The sequence below is a fragment of the Lolium perenne genome, chromosome 2 (genome assembly GCF_019359855.2).
Source record: "Lolium perenne isolate Kyuss_39 chromosome 2, Kyuss_2.0, whole genome shotgun sequence".
Classification (NCBI taxonomy): domain Eukaryota; kingdom Viridiplantae; phylum Streptophyta; class Magnoliopsida; order Poales; family Poaceae; genus Lolium; species Lolium perenne.
The window spans coordinates 45608100-45619970 of NC_067245.2; positions in this window are offsets into that span (position 1 = coordinate 45608100).

Sequence of the window (11871 nt, forward strand, 5' to 3'; positions counted from 1 at the left end):
ATAATGACCGCGTAATCCACAGAGAAGTACAATAAGTGCTTCCGAGAAGTACAACGCCTACTACACGAAGCTAGGGATGTACAAAGTGTCCAAAATAATCCCATGATTGATGTACAAGCTGTAACGAGAAGTACAACCATTCGACACGAGTAGTACAACCACTTAATATAGGAAGAACAAAAAACCCGACAAAATTCAAATGCAGAAAAAACTAAATAATCCCGTCATCTGCGAGGAAGTACAAGCAGTGATTCCGAGAAGTGCAGGCGGAGACAACAGGAAGTACAAGCGGTAATTACATGAACTAAAAGTGTTCAAAGAAAATACCCTCACATAAGTTCACATAGCAAAAAAATAATAATAATCTCATCACTCGTAAGGAAGTTCATATACTTGACAATGAGAAGTACAACCATTCGACACGAGCAGTACAACCACTTATTGTAGGAAGTACAAGAAACCCAAAAAAGCCAGAATGTACAAGAAAATAAAATAATCTCATCATCCGCGAGGAAGTTCAAATACTTGATGTCGAGAAGTACAACCATTGGACACTGGCAGTACAACCACTTATTATAGGAAGTACAAGAAAACCGATAACAATCCAAATATACAAAAAAACAAAATAATCTCGTCATTCGTGAAGAAGTTCAAAGACTTCAAGTTACGAAGTACAACCATTCGACACAAGAAGTACACAAACTTAATATAGGAAGTACAAAAAGCCGACAAAATACAAATACACAAAAAACAAAAAAATCCCCTCATCTGCGGGAAGTACAATCAGTGATTCCGAGAAGTACGAGTGGTGATTGCAGGAAGTACAAGCGGTAACTACGGGAAGTAGAAAGTGTTTAGATAAAAAATTATTAATTTTTCTGAACGGTTTCGTGAAACCGCACCAAGAAGTAGAACCGCGTTGCCCGAGAAGTACAAGCACGTGTCGAGAGAAGTTCAATGCTCTGTTTTTGTGAGGCGAAAATCTATTGTGCAAATCTCATTGTTTTGATCACCAACCACCTCAACCATTGCCACCCAAAGGTTTATCTGATAGATTAGGAGTCTAATTTCATTACCTACAACATTTCACAACAAATAAAGAGATCTAATGCATCAAATTCAAGTCGTTATCTCGCAAAGTATACCGGAAACATGATTTCAAAACTTCTAAAATTAATTTTAAACCATTTAGATTTGGCAAAAATGATATATATGAAAAAGATGCGCCTTTTTTACACCTTTCCAACCGTATATCATTTGCATTGCTTAAATATACCGCATGGAAATCGCGGGGAAAATCATTCGGTGCCCGTCTCATAAAACAGGCGGACAGTAATTCGAGTTATTCTCTTAAACTATAAGGAATTAGAGAAAACAATTGGAAGATGAAAGTTGCGCCTAGTCCGTAGCTTTCCAACGCCATATCATTTGCATCATTCCGACATACGGTTGAAACAAATCGTCCAAATTACTGTCCGCTTGTTTTTTGAGTACGTCCGAATTTCGGTATTTTCAAAATTGTTCAAAAACTGTGAGGATTTTGAAAAAACGTAAAACATGAAAAAGTTGTGCAATTTCATTATCTTTCCAACGGTATATCATTTGCACAGTTTCGATAAGCGGTTCAAAAATCGAACTAAAAGTTCGTTTTCTGGCCATATAGAAGCGTTTTCGTATTTTTAAAATTAAATTTAAACCATGCAAAATCTGTGAAAAGTGTGAACATGAAAAAGTTGCGGTTTTTCATTATCTATCCAACGGTATATCACTTGCATAGTTCCGACAAATAATTGAGAAACTCGTGGTATAATCAGTACCTCTGAAGAAAACGGGAAGTTCGGGTAAGTTCGATAGAAAGTTGAACCCTGTTATCCGGCAAGTACAACCTTGTATCCAGGGAAGTACAAGTCGGTGCTCAGAATATTATTCTGCAACCGGTTGCAGAATAGTGCTGGTATATATATATATACATATATATTTATTTGATTGGTCGAGTATTACTTTCTATATATACATAATAATTAAGAGGCACCTACAATTATAAATTGAGTAAAATATACTGCATCTGTCCAGAAATAGATGTCGGAAATGTATCTAAACACGGAGGCATTAAGATTTTTTTAGTGTTTAGATAAATCCATATTTACATAAATATATGACATCTGTGTCAGATGGAGGAAGTATAATAAGAGATGCCGATTATTATGCTAGGTTGCGGAGCACTGTGTGATGGAAACTCTTGTACAATACGGGTAAATATGAATGATCATAAATAAATTTACGCATACACCTTATTATATAAAATCCGACTAGAAAATTAGGGATTGATTTAAGGATTTTCCTTCATTTAACTGCGAATATCTAAGGCCTTGCTGAATTCTAACGTGTCAACATGTGTTGATTGGTAGAACCAAATGCTTGATGGCATGTTGGTCACACAGGTTTGTTGAAAAAAAAACATTTTTTCAACAATTTTTTCATTTATTATAAAGAAAGAAACAATTTTTTCATTTATTATAAAGAAAGAAACAAAACAAAACTTGGTTCAAAACAACAGAAAGAAAAACAGAAACCCTATATACAAAAAGGAAAAGGGCACTAAGGCAGGGACCTAATCCAATTTAAAAGAATATCCTTGTGCTTTCATAGCAAGCATGGATGAAATCTCAACTTTTTGTATGAGGACAATTGAAATAGAAAAACTAGAATATAAGACACACACAAAAGATACAGAGGTACTATACTAGCAAGCATACAAAAATATGTGTAGTTTTATTGGTGTCCTCGGAGCTCCATGTTCAACAGATAAACAAGTCAATGAGAGACACATAATTACTATCCTTTTTCATAACAATTTTATTACTTAATAGTAATATAATCACATATGAAATGAAAAAAATTACATGTCTATTTTATTTTTTACCATGCAACAAAGGGGATAAATAGGAGAAAATTTATATAAGACTAGGAAATAATCCCATGCGTTGCAATGGGAGACAAAAAAATCTACTTCGCAAAACGCATAAATTAATTCTCATTATATGGATATGGTGTGCCGCTGAAACCAGCTCGATTCATCGCATCATGCTATATGGAATAAACAGTAATTTCCTTACTTTTCGTATATATGGGTTGCTACATGTTGATTTTATTGTAATCAATATATCAATATTCAAAGATATTTTATAACAATCGCTCATTTTTTTTGTTGCATCAGCATATTGTTATACCTTTCTTTCATGGATGCATTATTTTGAGTGAAAGATATATGTGGATCTCCCTTATGCCTCGCCTATGTGTAGTCTCCACTGCCATATTGGCAGTGGATCCTCCCCCGACGATTTTCGTTCAAGAGATCCTCCCTGATGGCCGGCTTTCCACCCCAGCCACAACTCGGTTAGGATCTTGCAAAAGAGTATGAGAAAAACATAAGAATCACACATTAATTTCGAGATCCTCTTTGACTAATCTCCTTATATACAAAAATATTTCGAAACATGTCACTATTCCTCCAAATTGTTGGAGATCTCCTATATTTAAACTGATGTACTTAAGTGCCGATGAAACTTCAGCTCTCATAGTAGCAATATCGCAGCGACATTCTGTATGTGTTGGCCACGATTTTTTTTTATTTTATTTGTTATGAGGCAAAAGAGAGATTTATATAACAATTTGGAAGGAGTTACAGTCATTGCATATGGCAGGCAAAATACAGAAAATTCAGAGGGGCAGCAGAAATCAAAAAATAAACTTCCTGTAGTTTGTCCCACCTTGGCCAGCTCATGTGCTAATGAGTTGCTCTCTCTCCGAGTCTCCGTGTCCAAGAAATCTGTAGTCATGAAATAATGTCAACATGTGTTGGCCTCTTCAACGTACTTACTAATAATACTATATTGTGATCGATCCTCTTTCTTCTAGGACAGAAGCTCGTCAACAGCATCATGGTCAATCTCTTGCACGATTGGTCCAGCGCGCTGGGACAACATGCAGTGTAGCTGTTTAGGCCATGAACAGATGCGGTTAATTCAGGGCCAGTCCACGTGTGTGCTACGCCAGGGTCGAGCTTGGGTTTTCAGACGAACTGGCCGCTTTTTTGCACTCGAGTCCACCACTCCAGCAGGGTAGCGGGGCCTTGTCTCCACCAGGCTGCACGACGATCAGCTGGAGGTGTCGCCCATTGAGATCGGCGTACCAGATTGATCGTAGCCGTTGTCTCTTTCCATGGTGAGCAGCCGGTGGCGTGGCCTCATCGGCTCCTCGACGTCATCCTCGTCCGGCTGCAATTCCCACTCGTCCTCATCTCGTCGTAGTACGCGTTGTTGCTGGCCAGGCGAGCCGTCGGCAGCGTGGCCTCCTCGAGCAGGCCGACGATGTCATCGCCCGACTCCAATCCTTCATCGTCCTCGTCTTGTCGTAGTAATCGTTCTCACTGGATAGGCGATCCGCCGGCGATGTGGCCTCCTTTAGTAGCCCTACAACCTCCTCGTCTGGCTCTAGTCCCTTCCCATCCTCGTCTCATCATAGTACGCGCTGTCGCTGGCCAGGCAAGCAGTCGGCAGTGTGGCCTCCTCTAGCAGCCTGACGACGTCCTCGCCGGCAGTGTTGCACTCATTGTTGCTGGCCATGGCTAGACGCCGGCGGAGTGTTGGACCGATCACAGGTGACGACCAAGCGAATCGACGGGAATTTATTTGAGCACAGTAATATCGAATATCGATCGTGTTTGAGCCGGCCTCTGTTGCCGTCTCTGACTTGCAGTACGATATGGTTAGTTTGAGGAGCGGGTTCGACGTGGACTCTTCACACGGGCCGGCTCATTATTTTTTTCCAGGCTGCGTGACGGACGAAGCTAACAAACCGAAGGACAAATTAAAACGCGACGACGGATGAAATTTTCTAGACGGACCAAACCACGGAAACACTTCGTACTTTATTATTAGGTATAGATAAAATGAATATTTTACACTATCGATACACTATAGATTGTGCCCTCGCATTTACGAAGGCTATCTTGCTAGTTGTTTGAATAAGAGGAGGGCATGTGCTCGATGTCAATTGTCCACAAGAAATGACATATTGTTAGGAGCCGAAGAATCAAGCTATCTGGCCTTTTATATCAGCAAGGCTACAAACCAGTACGGTTACACATAGGCACTCCAAGTACTGTTTTTTTTGGGATTAAGAGGTCTAAGCTAAGTGTGTAACAACATAATGATTACCAATCTTTAATAGCCGTGGAGTCACCTTGACATCTGTAATAACTAGAACTGCAGAAGTATCCAGCCACACAACACAGTTAGATTTGTCACTAAAGATTAAGAGCTCACAACTAAGTGCGCACAAACATCTTCATTATCCATCATTAGCATCCAAGGAATCAATATGACTTTTGTAATAACCAACACTGCAAACGGATCGGATACAGTCACACATCAGAACTACCGGGTTTTTCACTGGGGATTAATAGCTGCTTGCTATGTTTGCGCACGCATGTTTATTATCCATTGTTAGCAGCTAGAAAGTTGTAGTAAAACATGAGCACGCCAAATACTATCACTAGAGATTAAGATCTCCTAGCTAACTGCACACACGCATATTTGTTACTCATCGTTAGCAGCCGGAGAATCACTTTGAAGTTTTATATTAAATGATCTCGCAGAAGGACGCAGTCATGCATGAGCAGGTCAGATTATATCACTGGAGATTATGAGCTTCTAGCTAACTGTGCACAAACACGTTCTTTACCCACCGTTAGCAGTCGGATTACCACATCGAAATTTTATAAGAACAAACTATAGATGGATGCAATATATCACACATGAGGACATCATATTCTATAAAGTGAGATTAGGATCTTAGCTAACCGCACACAAACATGTTCATTTCTCAATGTTAGAAGCCTGAGAATCAAATTGGACATTTATATTAATCAAACTTGCCGAAGGATGCAGTCAAACATGTGCATGTAAGATTCTATCAGTGAAGATTAAGGGCTCCTAGCTAACTGCGCAAAAGCTTGTTCAATGCCCATCGTTAGTACCATATGAATCAATTTGATCTTTTATATCAACCAAACATGCAGAAAGATGCACTCACATATGAGCACACAAGATTATGTCACTGTAGGAGATTAAAAGCTACTAGCCAATTGCATATAACAATGTTCATTACCCATCATTACTAGCGGCAGAATTACTTTGATTATTTATATCAACCAAACTTGTAGAAGGATGCAGTAACAAATCATCACGTCAGATTCCCTAGCTGGAGATTAGAGCTCCTAGCGAAATGCGCATAAGCATGTTCAGTACCCATCGCTAGCACCGAGGAATCACTTTCACTTTTATATCAACACTAAACTTGTAGAAGGATGCAATCACACATGATCATCTTAGATTCTGACAATCGAGATTAAGAGCTCCTAGATAACTATACACAAACATATTTATTACTCATCTTTAGCAGCCAGCGAATCACTTCAACTTTTTATATCAACCAAACTTGCATAAGCATGGAGACACACATCAGCCAGTCAGATTGTGTCATTGGAGATTAAGAGGTCCTAGCGAACTGCACACAAGCATGTTTAATATCACAATGCACATCTACAAACATGTAAATGTTCGAATGCTAACACATTTAAACATTTCAATCTTTTTTTGTATTTGGAAACTTAAACATTTAAATACAGGTATCGATTTATGCTTATATGGGCCATCTGTATATGCATATGTCAATATGGAGGTGGTTAAATCTAGCCTTCAATTAAATAGTTAACTAACATGTTTGTGTATCTAACAAGGTAAGATATGATGTGTAGATGTGTGACTAGATCTATCTGCCGCTTTTGTTATATAAATGGACTATGTTATGCTCTGGCTGCTAGTCCATATGCTTGCGCACACTTGGCTATGAGCTATTAGCCTATAGTGTTGGAATCTTGCGAATGCCGACATTGGTTTGGGAGAGAATCACCTTGCCTTTCACTTGTGTAGGCGCTTCAAGGTCAGAGAAAATGCAGAGATGTCACATGGGAGAAGGTCCATTAACATGCAGAGATGTCACAGGTGTCTTGCACTTGTGCATATAGGATTTTTTAAATGCCGGATGATGCAAAATTTGATATTGTTTATATAAAAAATTATCTATATCTACAATACCAAATGTATTCCATATAAAAATATACATCATGAATTCATGATTAATTTAATGGTATTGATTACATTATCTAGATGTTGATATATTTATCTAAATATTTCGTGTAACATTAGCTAGAGAGTCTAGAATTATCTGCAAGTAGAATGGAATCATGATCAGGTTGTCCAAGTAATTATATCTGCTGCTAAAGTTAGTTTTATTAAGCCATTCTTCATGGAAGTGGTTATTTTGGTGTGCTCGAATCCTTGCTTATGTATATGATAAAGAAGAAACATCTTGATTCTTTAGTAGCCTCGATAGGCAGCTTACAGTAAAGCTAGTAGATTATGCTTAGTTTGTAGGTAGGATTTTCTCATTTCTTTCTTTTTCTGACTGTTTGTATATGTGGTGATGCTGGTAATAAATTTCTTTGGGGCTTTTTGCCTCACTATTCATGGTAAAAAAATACCATTACATCGTTTGACTTCTAAAAAAATGTATATGCAATATATTTTTATCAAAGAGGGAGCACATATGTATCCCCATTGTATTCATTTGGTAATTCACATATGCCTAATAAAGAAAGATCTATATGCAAATATGGTGGCAATAAAAAGACTGGTGATGGTATCCATACCGATTTACATCAAATATATGGTAACTAAGCTAATAATGTTGATAGTGTAGGTATATGAAGGTTGAGTACATTGCAACCACAAAGTTACATCATATTTTAGTCCTTTCAAGTGGCTTCAATGTAGGTGGCATAATGTTTCATTTAATACTAAGTTAGTAGGATTTTTGAACTAGATACAACTTGGTTCTGGAAAATATTGAGTTGATGCACTATCCAACACAACTAAAAGTCCAAATTGACAAAAGGGGCTAGTAAATACATTTCAACACACATTACCCTTATACATAATAAAGGTTTGCTTCCCACATGCTATAAATTTTTTTCTGCTAATTGCATATGGATAGTATATACGATATGTGCTATGAGGATGTGGACATACATAATTCAGATGAGATGTGCATGTCATAAGCAGTCTATCCAACGCTGATTTAACTAAAGGATGTCTATATTATTTCTTTTCTACCTCCATATCAATGATGCACTACTAGAAAATAGCTAGCGCCAGTATAACTAATAGTGACACACATTGCTAGTGGTGCGCCACTGCTCGCGCACTATACAATAGTGCTTTGGTAAAAGCTTAATAGTGGCACACCTTTACAGATGGTGCGCCATGGCTCTTTTTAGACCGAAATGACTAAGATTGGCCCACTGCTATGTGACATCCCTTGTGGAAAACAATTGTTGACATGGAAGTACAGTTATAATACTAAATGCAATATAAGGGACGTTGTCGAGACACTACGCAAATCCACATCATCTAAATTATATTGATGGTTAGATATAAAATATGTGGTTGGATTTAACAAAAAAAAATTTACGTAATTGTGTAGTACACCTTCTAATTCTATTTGGCACGTTAAATTTTGGAAAGAGTATGGATTGGTTTTGAAAACAAATATTGGTCAGGTTATGTACATAACACACGTATATTCCAAGAACTGATTAATAGAAAGAAAAATCAGCTCACGTATCTCTATTATTCCTCCGTCTGAAATAAATATTGATCGGTATGGGTAGATCTGGTTTCCAGAAATATTGGCAAAACTACCATCCGAGAAAATTTCACAAATTCCGGTCAAGAAAATGAAAACGACCCAAATACTCCCTCCATCCCAAATTAACTAACTCAATTTTTTATATCCGTACGTATCTACAACTAAAACATGTTTACATACAAATTTAAACAAATATAAGTAAATTAATTAGGAACGGAGGAAATACTAATCAATTTATGGCGGTTCGAAACAAACCTAGTGCCTCTGTAATTTTTGGCAAAAACATGTAAAAAGGAAAAAAAAAAGTAGATAAAGTGTATGTATAAAAAAGGAGAAAAGGTGGATATATCTTCACATGTGTGTGTTCGGTGTAAAAAAATAGACATTTAGGAAAAGGTCAATTCTATACAACATGTATGGAATAAGGACAAACATATGACTTTAGCTGGGTCTGTTAAAAAAGAAAATTGCAAATTGTATATATCAGCAAAACTCTAGCTCTGTTTGTTTAGACAAAAGTAATTGCATGCGCTAGGCATTAAAAAACACTTATCTAACTTATATATTACAGGATAGAGTATAAACTGATAAATGTATGTGTATGTAGTATATTACACTGACACATATGTAGTCACGTTCAGTACGCAAAAAATTAATATTTTTTTTAAAAAAAATATTTGAAGATATACACTTTTTTGTAATCTAGGTAAAAATATAAATTGATTGATATATGTGATTGGTCGAGTATTATTTGCTATACATACATGATAATTAAGAGGCACCTAAAATTAAAAATTGAGTAAAATATATTTCATCTATCCAGAAATAGATGTTGCAAATGTATCTAAACATGGATGCATATAGATTTGTTTTAGTGTTCAGATAAATACATATTTAGATAAATCTATGACATCTGTTTCCAGACGGAGGAAGTATAATAAGATATGCCGATAGTTATGCTAAGTTGTGTCCCACTGTGTGTGCAAGCAAGCATGGAGGAAATCTCAACTTTTTGTACGAGGACAATTAAAATACAAAACTAGAATATAAGACATACACAAAGATAGAGAGGTATTATACTAGCAAGCATACAAAAATATGTGTAGTTTTGTTGGTGTCCTCGGAGCTCCACGTCCAACTAATAAACAAGTCAATGAGAGAAACATAATTACTATCCTTTTTCATAATAGTTTTATTACTTGATAGTAATATAATCACGTATAAAATGAAAATTTGTACATGTCTATTTCATGTATTACCATGCAACAAAGGGGATAAATACGAGAAAATTTATATAAGATAAAATGAATATTTGAACACTTTCGATACACTAAAGATTGTGCCCTGGCATTTGTGAGGGCCATCTTGCTAGTTGTTTGACTAAAAGGATGACATGTGCTCGATGTTAACTGTGCACAAGAAATTATGTATTGTTAGGAGCCAAAGAATCAAGATATCTAGCCTTCTATATTAGCTAAGGCTACAAAATGAAATAGTAGGGTTACACATGAGCACTCCAAGTCCTGTTTATTGAGATTAAGAGGTCCTATCTAAGTGTGTAACAACATAATCATTTCCTATCTTTAATAGCCGTGGAATCACCTTGACATCTATAATAACAAGAATTGCAGAAGTATCCAGTCACACAACACAGTTAGATTTGTCACTAAATATTAAGAGCTCCCAGCTAAGTGCGCACAAACATCTTCATTGTCCATCATTAGCATCCAAGGAATCAACAAGACTTTTACAATGACCAACACTGCAAATGGATAAAGTCACACATTAGAACTATCAGGTTTGTCACTAGGGATTAATAGCTGCTAGCTATGTTCGCACACACATGTAGCTAGAAAGTTGTAGTAAAACATGAGCACGCCAGATTCTGTCACTAGAGATTAAAAGCTCCTAGCTAACTGCACACAAGCATATTTTTTACTCATCGTTAGCAGCCGGAGAATCACTTTGAACTTTTATATCATATGATCTCGCAAAAGGATGCAGTCACGCATAAGAATGTTAGATTATATATCACTCGAGATTATGAGCTTCTAGCTAACTGTGCACAAGCACATTCATTACGCACTGTTAGCTGCTGGATTACCACTTTGAAATTTTATATGAACCACCTGTAGATGGATGCAATCACAGGATATCATATTCTACAAATTGAGATTAGGATCTCCTAGCTAGCTAACTGCACACAAACATGTTCATTTCTCAATGGTTAGCAGCCTGAGAATCAAACTGAACATTTATATCAACCAAACTTGATGCAGTCCAACATGAGCAAGTAAGATTCTGTCACACAAGATTAAGAGCTCCTAGCTAACTGCGCAAAAGCATGTTCAATACCCATAGTTAGAAACATGAGAATCAATGTGATCTTTTATATCAACCAAACATGCAGAAAGATGCCCTCACATATGAGCACACCAGATTATATCACTGCATGAGATTAAAAGCTACTAGGTAATTCCACAGAACAATGTTCATTAGCCATCATTATTAGCGTTAGAATAACTTTGATCATTTATGTTAACCAAACTTGTAGAAGGATGCAGTAACAAATCGGCTTGTCAGATTCCCTAGCTGGAGATTAGAGCTCCTAGCGAAATGCGCATAAGCATGTTCAGTACCCTTCGCTCGCACCGGAGAATCATTGTCACTGTTATATCAACACTAAACTTGTAGAATGATGCAATCACACATGAGCATGTTAGATTCTGACAATCGAGATTAAGAGCTCCTAGATAATAACGCACACACATGTTCATTACTCATCGTTAGCAGCCGGAGAATCGCTTTGACCTTTTTATAAGAACCAAACTTGCAGAAGCATGCATACACATATCGGCAAGTCAGATTAATTGTATCACTGGAGATTAAGAGGTCCTAGATAACTGCACACAAGCATGTTTAATATCACAATGCACATCTGCAAAATGTAAATGTTCGAAGGCTAACACATACAAACATTTCAATCCTTTTTTTTGTTTGGAAACTTAAACATTTCAATATAGATATTGTTTTATGGTTATATAGGTCATCTGTATATGCATATGTCTCTGTGGAAGAGGGTAAAAGTAGCCTTCAATC